We start from the raw sequence: 12482 nt of genomic DNA on the forward strand, positions 1-12482 counted from the left end.
AGCGACATAAATAAGACAGAAGGATTACCTAAATAATTGGAAATATTTGAAGGAGCTTAAATAATGCTACGATCCAATATTGATGTATCCAAAGAACTTATAAATGGCGCAATAGGATTCATCGCTGAAATTATCTGGCCATATTTTAGACGAGATCAAATGTATGCAGAAGATATACTATCATTACGTGTAAAATTTGGAAATGAAGGCATACATGTAATACAGCCAAAGTCAATACAGTTTCCGGCAAAGTTAAGTTACGGAACCGCTGAAAAGAGAATGTGCCAGTCATACTATCACGGGTAGTGATAGAACGATACGAGTACCGAGTACAGAATATCGATACTTTTCATGAGTACTGAGTAGTATCGGGAACTCGATACTTTTTCACAAGTACTGAGTAAATATCGCGAATGCCGAAAAGTATCGACGAGTTAAAAACTTTTTTTTAATAATTTTTTTTTTCTAATTACGTAATAAATATTGTGGCGAACGTTCGAATATTAACTTCAATATCCAATATGAATGGTATGAAAATGAACATAAAGCTCATTTACTTCAATACTGTCATAACTCAAAAAACAGAAAACCCGAGAAACACGCATTTAAAGTTTTTAATTCACATATCGGTACCCTCATGCCACATGCATGAACGTGCAAATTTATCTGTTTGGAGTTATTGGTTGACACGGAAAGTAAATATATTACAATTTTAATTGCATAAATGTAGAGCTAAGTCTCGCAAAAGAACTTTCAAACTTGATTTCCCAAAAGTTTTATTTTTACACATTCATGTTTATGGCATACGGGCGACGATATGTATACACTAGGGATGTTAATTTTTTAGATTTTTACGATCCCGGGATTTTCGGAATGTCGTTGGTTCAACCCGGGATCAGTCCCGGGATTTAGATATTTATTATTTTTCAACGACTTAACATGAAAAAATTGCATCAATATGTTTTGAGTAGCTCTCCTACCATATAATAAATAATAGTAAATATAAGTAAATGGGTTTGGAACGTACTTTTTTATTTAAAGTGAAAATTATTTCATAAGTAACAAAACGAAAGACTGTAATTAAATATATATACATTTAATAATACTTTAGTGTGTACATATCTGATAAAGTAATTTAAGGTATGTCGAAAATGCTCGATGCAAAAAAAAAAAATTAAGTAAAATTTTTTTTTTCTGGTTAAAAGAACTTTATAACACTAGTAGCGCCTTAATTAGAACAGTTTTGTCTATATTCCTTTTGCTTATCCAAAATTCCAATTTCTACATAAAAACGAATATTTAAAAAAAAATGTTGGTTACGTTATTTTGGCAGTTAGGGCTCGCTATAATTTCAAAGAATGGTTAATTTCAAAATTTATTTAAAAAAATTCAGTGCAGTGTAAAAAAAAATATGGGTACCAAATGAAATAATTTCTTTGCGTTCACAAGGACGAATAGGAATTGAAAATGCCCCTTTAATCTATTTTATATTTTTAAGCTAATAAAGTTAGTCCTTAACATAACATTTTTTCAAAAATAAGAATTGAAAAATTTCAACAATATTCAAGGTCAAAGTTATAAAATCAATACCCACCCGTGCCTTACGGACCAAAAAATATAATGTGTTCTAACTTTACATAATCTTCTCTTTCAATTTTACTATATTTGGCCCTTGGTTTGGCGAATATAATGATTTTTTTTTTTGTGTGCAAAATTGCCTGCCGCAACGTATTATATGTATATTGAGCTACAATGTTAAATATTAAATAAACAAAAGAAATATAGGCAAAACTGGTCAACATAAAGCGTTTCTATTAATGCCACCAATATAAATTACAAATCCCGAAAATCCCGGGATTCAAGGCAAATATTCCCGTGATTTTCGGGACTTAAAAAATACCGGGATCCCGGTATTAACATTCCTAGTATACTCCCGTACCAATAATTAATACATGTTTTGTTCTAGTGAGCTACAGGTAATTGCCACAGTTATGAAATTTTTACACAATCTGTAGCGGTCATTTCAACATTGGCTTCGGGTAAAAATGTTTAAATAATTGAAAAACGAATATCTTGCCTCCCCTTTGATAATGAATGGTGGAAGAGGATGATCTTCCGACTCGACAACTTGGCCACTCTCCAGCATAAGGCACCCCATGTATTCTACATTCGCTGTGAAATCCAGCCCATTCTTGAAGAAAATTTTTATGAAAGAGAGCTTATATTTCCAATAGACAATGGGCTTTACCACATTTGCTTCTCGATCTCTACATTTGCATTTCATTTTCAAAGTAAAGTTATTTATAAATACATGTACGCGTCAAACAATTATAAAATATTTGCTTTTAAAAACTTGGAAATAAGCTTTTTGCTATAAACATTTGATTTACGCATGTAAAACTAATTTATCGGAAGTTTATTCCAAAACTTCCTTTGGATCTGATAAAAACTATTAAGAGCAGTAACTATTCAATTTACAAATAGGAAGAGGTTGAAAAAGCAAAGCAATCTGGTTTTTGTTTACTTTTTGCGTTTGCTCTGAGAATTCTTTGAAGTACGAGTATTATCGATACTTTTTTGCAAACATGAGTACTGGCATCGATACTTTTTTAGAGTATTCTATATGAGTACTAGTATCGATACTTTTCTAAAAAGTTCTATCACTAATCACGGGCATCAACACAACATAAGATGCAAGGTAGTACTATGGATTTCGCTGTTGTATACCTAGGATAAACGGTATTCCTAAATGGGCAAGCCTTTGTCGCTCTTAGTATACATATTTAGATCTTTAGAACGATTTCGGATAGAGAAATTGGACAGCTAGAATCTGACTGGAAAGAAGCAATGACATAACTATGCATTGAAAGAATTAGGCAGAATGAGAAATATACGGACAGAATACTATTGATTGCAGGATTTCAAAACACTAAAAAGTATAAAATAAAATTATAGTTTAAAAAACAAAAAATACATTTTTATTACAGCAACAACTAAAAAGTATAAAAGAATTTATAGATATAGCGATTACGTTTAAGAAGAATAGGAATTTCCCTAACTTGATTTAATTTAACTTTTTAAACTAGCTTAAAATAGGATTAAACTGCCGGATAGATATTTGCCTGATAACCGGATTCCGGATACCATGTAAAAAATAGGAGCCGGATTCGGATATCCGATCGGATCAGATTATCTGCTTTTTCGAGCTGAACTATCCAATACGTAAATAAGAATACAAAATTTCTCCCCTGAAAGAAGATAACTTTTCCATTTGAAACCCTAATTTATCGATTATTTTTTGTAAATAGAGAAGAAACGACAAACACAATGAACACCGCTAAGCAAAAACGCGTGGTTGATGTATTTTTTATTAAAAAATCTGATGAAAATCGAACTATTATGCATGCATACATGTCGTCTCGCAATATTTCGTGACCCACGCTTCAAAACCTGTTTTTTCTGACATCAGATCGCGATGGGTACGTCAGTGGTAGAAATAAATCGATGTAATTCTTTGATCGAAATGTATATCGATATTTTTCGATATATCGAAGAGCATACCCCGATGCATCGATTTGCATAGGACTTTTTAGATATTATTTAACAGCGAAATATGTTATTACCAGGGTCGAAGAAAATAAGCACGAAAAAATCATTTTTAAGCGCATACACTGAGAAAAAAAACGCGTTGTAAGAATAAAAAGTTTTATTTGATTACCGTTTAAAAATGTTCGTTTTTAAATCCCCTGCAAAAAATTGTGCGACTAATCTCTAAAGAGAGTATTCCGAGATTACTCTCAATCGGGTACAATTGGGAATTAATTAGTCCCAACTAGTCTCATACGGTTACTAATGGAGGTCAATTAGTCTCGACTCATCCCTTATGGGTATAATTGGAGATCAATTAGTCCCCAACTCATCTCTAACGGGTATTATTAACGATTTAATGATATGTACGCACTTAGTCAATGCAATTTCATGTGCGGCGTTGGCACGCAGAGAAAGTATTCGCCTAACAAAACTGAGCACCCCGGTTCGAATCTCAGCTGGCGCAAATTTTAATTTTTATTTTTTAAAAGTGACTAGGCGCTTTTTATACCCGTTCGGGTATAAAGTTGAACAATTAGTCTCTTCATAGGACATGCTCGAACAAAAGCGAACAGTTCATTCCTTATAAAGAGATCAAAGCATGCAAAGCGGTGACAACACATACATACACACTAGGGCGGGTCGATTTAAAAATCGCTCATTGCTCTGTGAAAATCGTATTCTAGGGATCAAAATAAGAAACTTTGCCGCAGGAACCATACCTCTAAAACGAATTCTGATGTCCCCCAATTTGGGTCGAACTTTTGGGTAGGGGCAAATTTTGAAAAATCCCACTTTGACCCATTTAGAGTGCTCCAATCGAGTCCAAATGTATGACCGACCCCCACTAACTTTGGACGCCCGATCCACCCATGCCAGTGGCACACCCCCTGGAACTCCCCTGGGGGGTTCCCCATACAATCATTTCAAAAAATCACCATTTTTGGCCTTTACATGAAAAAATCAGCAAATGGCTATGTTTTTTCTTTATTTTTATTTATTTATTTATAATAATATTTATTATTTATTTATAATAATATCTATTTTTTCTTTTAAGAAATTTATTTAGTGAGAACATATGTAAATGAAAAAATTAATTTAACCCTCTCAGACGCGATGTCCTTTATAAGGGACTGCAATATTTGCGTAGTTTAGCTTCACTTTATTAAACCCCTGTTTAAAAATATTGACACGGGGCATCATTTTCAAATCAAAAGGTTTATTAGCTTTAGACAAGTGTTTATTGAAGTAATTTTCTGGCTAAATCCGCAGTGCGCAGGTGGATCTCGTGAGTGACTGTTCATAATAAAAAATTTGTGCTAATAAAGTGTTCCTTAAAAGTGGATTTCGTGAGTAAATTTTTCTGAAAAAATTAGTAAGTATTCCTGGTATGTTTATTTATTTATTTGTTTACAAAAAAAGGGAAATGAAAGCGCCAGCTACGTCTCCGTGAGCAAAAAGTCGCTGTCCCTTAAAATGGACAAGATTACTCAACGGAGACTTTTTTCACTTCGTAAACGTTCGTTATAAGATTTTTGCGCGTCTGGTTTCGTTTTTTCAGAAATGGCTTCACGACGTCAACTTAATGAAGAGGAAATTCTGGATGCTTTGGAAAGAGATTCCGATATAGAAGAAGATTATGAAAATGATGCCGAGGATGCGGTTGAGTGTGTGGTTGAAAAGATACGCCCTGCAAAGTCGAAAGTTATAGCCCGTAATGACACAGGAGTCGAAAACGCGACAGAAGTTGAGGACGATATTGAAGATATCGAAGATTTTGAAGAATTGGAGCTGCCGGAAATTTCTGAGGAAGCGATTGCTGGTGTGGCTGCCGAATGGCTGAATTCTAGCGATATTTTGCGAGAAAATGCAATTTCTCTTGAAGAAACTCCAGTCATTCAATGCACAAAAAAGAAAGAGATAAAGTGGAAGACTAGGATGGCATGTACATTCAAATCAGATAAGATACAGTTTACAGCACCGCCAGCGGATGGAAACACTACAGAAAGGACACCGTATTCCTTCTTCGTAAAATATTTGGATGACGAGTTTTTTGTAAAAGCAGTATATTATACAAATATATATGCTACTCAGAAAGGTTGGTATTTTCATTTTAATTTACCTATTGATACCAAAGTTCTGTTTTTAAAATTTTAGGAGACTTAAATTTTAAACCCTGTACCGCTGATGAAATTCGTGTACTTATAGCTCAACATATTATGATGAGCTGTTTCAAGCTGCCACGCGTTCGAATGTACTATGATCGCCGTTGGAACTTGACGTTTTTTTCAAATAGCATGACGTCTTTTCCTTGGGAAAACGTCTACACTTAACTGACATTTCTGCTCGTCCAAGTGGCTGTAAGGATCGCTTATTCAAAGTTCGTCCCATAATTGAGCAAGTTCGCCAGAGGCTGCAGGAATTACCATTAGAAGAGAATCTTTGTGTGGATGAGCAAATCATTCCATTCAAGGGAAAATTCATGGCAAGGCAATTTATCAAAGGAAAGCCTTGTCCATGGGGAATCAAAGTATACTTTTTATGTGGAAAAAGTGGCATTCCCTACGATTTTATTATTTACCAGGGTTCCTCTACACCTCTAGATGACATTGTAGTCAAGACTGTTGGAAGCGAAAGGATATAAAATGTATTTTGACAATTTCTTCCCTTCTTTTCAATTATTTGAAATTCTTTAGGACAGAGATATCTATGCAGCTGGAACTGTTCGTTCCAATCGCTTTGCAAATCCACCCTTGCCCGACAAGAATGTAATGTCCAAACGTGGTCGAGGATCAGCAGTTCAATGCATTAAAGAGAATGAAAAAGTCATATTTATTAGATGGTATGACAACAAAGTGGTAAACTTGGCTTCAAACTTCGTGGGAATTGGTACAGCGGACAAAGCTCGACGGTGGGATAAGGACTCACAAGGTTATATTGAAGTGTTTCGTCCTGAAGTAGTACGACTTTATAACGAAAGCATGGGTGGTGTAGACTTATTGCATCAAATGATTTAGTATTACCGAATAAATATACGCACCAAAAAATGGACTATTCGTATTATTATGCACTTTATAGACCTAGCAATAACTGCATCATGGATGGAATACCGCAAGCACTGTCAGGAGAATAAGATAACTAAAAGTTTGGACTCACTGAACTTTCGTGCTGAAGTTGCTAATTGTATGTTAAATATAGAAACAGCTAATTTACAATCGGACACAGAAACTACACGTCGCCGAGGAAGGCCGTCGCGAATGGTGGCTTCACTTTCGCTACAATCTACTCCTAAATCGCACGTGCAAAACTTGCGGGAATCACCAAATCTTCCTTGTTGCAGTTCCCAGGCTCCTAACGGTTCAAATACTGAAAATACGTCCACCCGACCGCAAAAACGTAAGAAATTCGGTTCAAATTCATCCCCCAGAGGAAGTGCGTAAGGACACTGTAATGCACATTCCACATTTTGTTGCATCGAAAAATAATGGGCGTTGTAAAATGCCTGAATGTACGAAAAAATCGTATATTATATGCCAGAAATGCAACGTTTACTTGTGCGTGAAACGCGATAGTAACTGCTTTGCCTTATATCACGAAAAGTAACGGTTATTTATAAAATATATTTTTAACAATTCTTTCAAATGTATGTATATGTAAAATATATTTATATGTTTTTGCATAACTAAACTAATGTATGTATTAAAAGTGAAGCTCAAATTAATATTTTTCAATTAAAAAAACTTAGTTTAAATAGCGATAATCATTTACTTAATTTTGAGTACAGCCAGTTGCAGGCATAATATTATAATACACAGAGTCACGATGTCCCATATAGGGGACATGCAATAACATCCAGGTGAAACGCTTTACCTGAAATTTTATTTCATAATTATATTAAGCGATGTCAAATAAGTACACACACCAATTTTCAGATTTTTATCTTAAGCGTGTGATTTTCGCGACTGAGAGGGTTAAGTGAGTTATAGAAAAGAAACTAAAAAAAATTATTGTTTGAAGTCTTTTTTACTTTCAATTCTGGGCAATTTCGCACGGCTCTCTAATGTCGTCGCCATAACAGCCTCTACATTTTCCGGTATAACCCGTTTGGAAACGCTAGCTAGCAATTGAACATGTCGTTCCGTTCCTTGTATGTGTGATGGAATTTTTGGATCATTAAACGGTGGATCATCTTGATTTAAATATTCTTTCAATGTATCGTACGGAATGCTTCGCGTGAATGGTGGTTCAAATACGATATTTATATCATTCAAATTGATGATTTCCGTATAACTTGTGCAATTAAAGTTTATATCTGGTTTTTTATAAACTCTAAGTTCCATTGGCTCGTCAACATCGGTTCGATAGCGTAGAATTTGCTTGATGGCACAGTCGCGCTTTTCTTTGCTATCATCAAACAACATTGATAACAAGATATTTTCCGAATGCGCATAATATGAATTATCTTTAATTTCTTGATTGACAATTTTGCGTAAACGAGGTTCTAGAAATCGTGACCAACCAATGAACTTGAAAAATAATGCACTGCCGTACACGACAGAGCTGTAATACTTGATATTGCAGTACATTGGCACATAACATTTAATTATAAATTCAACCAGAATTCTTAAATTTGCATCTGGATTTTCCGTTGTCACATATAATCGCAATAATCTAGCGGCCTTGGTGAGCCACCGAGAATGTACAATTTTCCCTGGTTTGATGTTAGCCAGATCCACCGGAACCACGCCGCTAGAAATTGCATGGGCCATGTCGTATAAGTACTTCGAATCGGTGGAAAATTCAATTTTTTCTGTAGCAGGGGGCATATATTTTGCAACTCAATTTTCTGGAAGCCGTCCACCACCTGAAAATATATAATAACTAGCAGACCCGGCGAACTTCGTCCCGCCCAAAATTTTTATATACTTTATTGAAACTTTTTGGTCCAACATTTTTACCAACAATTCACGTTTACGATTTCTATTGGCACATTTGTCTGCTAAGATTAAGGTTTGGTGGTTATTTGCCGCTTTAAATAACCTAAGCAAAGTGTTATATCCGTTCTTGAAATTCTCCAGTTGTGCGGCATTTCATAGCACGGTTATTCGCGAAGCGAAATAAATTTATTCCTCTTCACTCCCTGGCGGCAACAATGACCCGGTTCTATAGTGAATGTCCTAGAAGCTTTACAGTATAGTAGGTTGCAATTTCAAAATGGGTGCAAATCATTGTTCTACAGAAATGCAATATACATATACTTATTTCAGACGAAATACCTTAAAAGTTTGAACGCACAATAATATTGGAAAATCACATCCATTGGGCCAATTGCAACGCAGGAGCGTTCGATATACTCAATGGTGCAACAGGTCGATTTAATCTGACCTTCACGGCCCCTTTTCTCACTTGGCTATTTTTAGTAATAGCTCGACTTCAGCACCACTTGGCAGCACGTTTTTGCAATAGTATTGCAAACATATTTAAAACATTAGCCAAATCGGATCATAAATAAGATTTTTAGTAATAACTCAGCTACAGCGCCAACTGTCGGATTAAATTGTGAAACTAAACCATCCAGAGACCCACTCAAATACACAACAAGTTTCGTTAAAATCCGTACAACCATTTAGGAGGATTTCACTCACCAACACACCTACAAAAGAATTAAAAAATACATTCAAAGATAGCTAAAGGTCGGTACGTTTGTAGGCCTCACACCTCTTTTCAAATAGCCCAAATTTTCTCCATGAGTATGGGCTTGATTTCAACTATGTACATATCTCCATACGAAGTTCCAGTACTGTACCATGAATACTTTCAGAGATATGCAGTATAAGAATTCGATTTATATGGGAGGAGTCACCCCCCCTTTTCCAACAGCTGTGCTCTTTCTTCATGAGTATGCGATTGATTTCGTATATCTCCATACAAAACTCTAGAACTCTACCAAAAAATTTCCAGAGATAAGCAGTATGAAAAATTCGGTTTGTATGGGAGATGTCACACCCCTTTTTACAATAGCTAAAATTCTTCTCCAAGGGTATGCGATTGATTTCGTATATTTCCGTACCAATTTCCAAAACTCTACCATGCACACTTTCAGAGATATGTAGCATGAGAAATTCGGTTTGTATGGGAAGTGCCACGCTCCCTATACATATAGATTTTTGTTCAGCCTAAAACCAACCTTGGGACACGTGCGGCCGGTGGCAGTTTCAAAAAAATCGGTTCAGCCGCTCTCGAGCCTTGCGAAAACTAACAAACGGCTTTCTAAATATAAATTAGTTGAGATATATTATATATTATAATTATATTTTGACAGTATCCGCTGTTTCTGATTGGCGCAAAAAAATCTTGCCTAGTGACGAATTCGCCCCTTGATATGGTCGTTACTTAAAGCTATTTATATTCGAAATAGCATGAAAATTGGAAAACCGGAATCTATAAGCTTATCCAGGCAAAAAGCTACTCACGTACCGAATTTTAAGCAAATCGGACCATAAATGCGATTTTTTGGAATAGATCGGTCCCTGGTCCACTTCTCGAAAAAAATTGACCACATATGCTAATACATGCTAAAAAGCTATCTGCGCACCGAATTTTAAGCAAATCGGACCGTAAATTCGATTTTTTCGAATAGATCGGTCCCTGGACCACTTCCCGGAAAAAATGGGTCATATATGCTAATATATGCTAAAAAGCTACTTAAGTACTAAATTTTAAGCAAATCGGACTATAATGAGATTTTTTCGAATAGACCGATCCCTGGTCCACCTACCCGAAAAAAATATTTTTAGCCTAAACCATGGTGGTTACCGAAAGCTATTTGTACACAAAATTTCATGAAAATCGGACCAGCCGTTCGCGAGATTACCTGTTACAAAAAAAGGGACTTCTCTTTATATAATTAGTATAGATAAAATAATTAAAAATGGTTGACAATTATAATAAATGAGTGATAGCAATAACTTACCGGAAGAGTTTCACAAGTTTTGATTTGACGGCTCAGTTTTCCGGTTGCCGATCTTGGTCCAGTGCTGGTTGATTTATCCAAAGCTTCAAACAAATGTCGAAACGGAAGTTCGTTGAAGTGTAGAAGGCAAACGAACCAATGCAATGGTCTTTTTAACAGCAATTCGAATCGTCGTATAATTCCACCGTGTGGGCCAGTGTTTGTTGGCTCACCGTCAGTGCATATTCCTATTAATGCATCCAGTGATATATTTTTATCGTTGAAAAAACCATTTAATTTGGTTGTTTTGTATTCAGCGGTTTCATGTTCCAGTCTTACGTAACCAATCAATTCAGAATTGGGTTCTCTCAAAATAACAAGATGAGGTTCTTTTACCATCCTAGTATGATACTCCTCATCAATTGGTATCATCTAACCGTTTGCGAAGCACTTCTTGTCTGCATTTCTCTTTTTCTCTGCGAACTTTCGATTTATCCATGATGAGAGGTTTCCCATGCTTATCTTTAATTTTAAAATCTTGCAAAAGAGCGGTTCCCAATGCTGATGCTACTCTGTCAGGCACACCAAATCTGTCACATACCAAGGCAAAGTTAAAACAATCGTATCTCTCTGTGTATTGTGAACTTGTGCTTCTATCCATATCTTCTTGAACCGGTGGCGGTGCGTATGTTGAATCATCGGGTTCTTGGTATGTTGGCATTGATGACATAGACGTTGCTCCTTGCTCTTCAGTTTCCATCACAAATGCATCCATTGTTAGTCTTCTCTGATTATGTTGATCGTGCATGAACTCTTTGAGGCGTTCGGGAACCCAGCCGCATGCACATGGAGCTGCCTTCAAATCGCATTTACATGTTCCAATGTAAAAAATTGTTTCCAGAGATTTTACATACTCTGTAAATTGTTGGGTGTTGTTTCTTCTCTTGATTTGCTCTTGATACTTGTCAAGCAATTTATTCAATTTATTAAATACACTTTTTTTCAGCATTATTTCCATACCAAGTTTTTCCCAAATTCCAATCAACTTATCTTGTACTTGAATAGTGAATGATTTATGGGAAAACTTTTTTTGTTCTGTTTTAGCACGTTCGCTTAAGTAAAAATAATATCTCAAGATATCCAGATGGATTGGTAAATTAAGATCAGTTAAATCAGTAGACACACCAAAAACAGTAACATCATGCTTGGGTATATGACTCATTGGGTTTTCGATAGTTGTTGATGTTGTTGCTTCATCTTGCGGTATAGAGGATGGTGGATTCATTGTAAACTTTTTGATTTGGAATGGTCACTTCACTTATTATTTCTTTTGAAATATTTTTTTATCTGAAATTAGCACTTCGCACTTTGAGTTCTTCACAACGACTTAATGCATTCACAAAAACTGTTGCGTTATATATGGTCTACGAGACGAGGTAATAAGAATGAAATGGTAATTTCAATTCTACCTGCTGTGTCTTGTGGTGGCTTAAAAAAAACAACACAAGCAATTTTACGATCTGCAATTGTGTCACAGTGATACCTTCATTGTTTAAAAGGGTTGCGGTGCATTCCAGTGATACCTTAATTGTTAAAATGGTTGCAAAAAACGCGCATTTCTTAAGAAGGTGCCTTAAAATACCCACAAAAAGGGTTGTAAAACCAACCTTCATTGCTTAAGTAGGTGCTATAAAGAAACTACACAAGTAAGTTTACGACATGCAGCTGTGTCTTAAAAAACGCACACAAGCAATTTTCCGATTTGCAATTGTGTCACAGTGATACCTTCATTTTTTAAAACGGTTGAATAAAAAACCCACACAACTATGTTTACGACATGCAAATGCATCACGGTGATGCCTTGGTTTTAAAAGGGTTGTAAAAACCCTAATTTCTAATAATTTTTTTTAATTTCTTTTCTATTACTAAGTTAAATTCATTT

Source organism: Rhagoletis pomonella, unplaced genomic scaffold (assembly GCF_013731165.1).
Source record: "Rhagoletis pomonella isolate Grant_MI unplaced genomic scaffold, Rhpom_1.0 Rhpom_scaffold_00002, whole genome shotgun sequence".
In the NCBI taxonomy this organism is placed as follows: Eukaryota; Metazoa; Arthropoda; class Insecta; order Diptera; family Tephritidae; genus Rhagoletis; species Rhagoletis pomonella.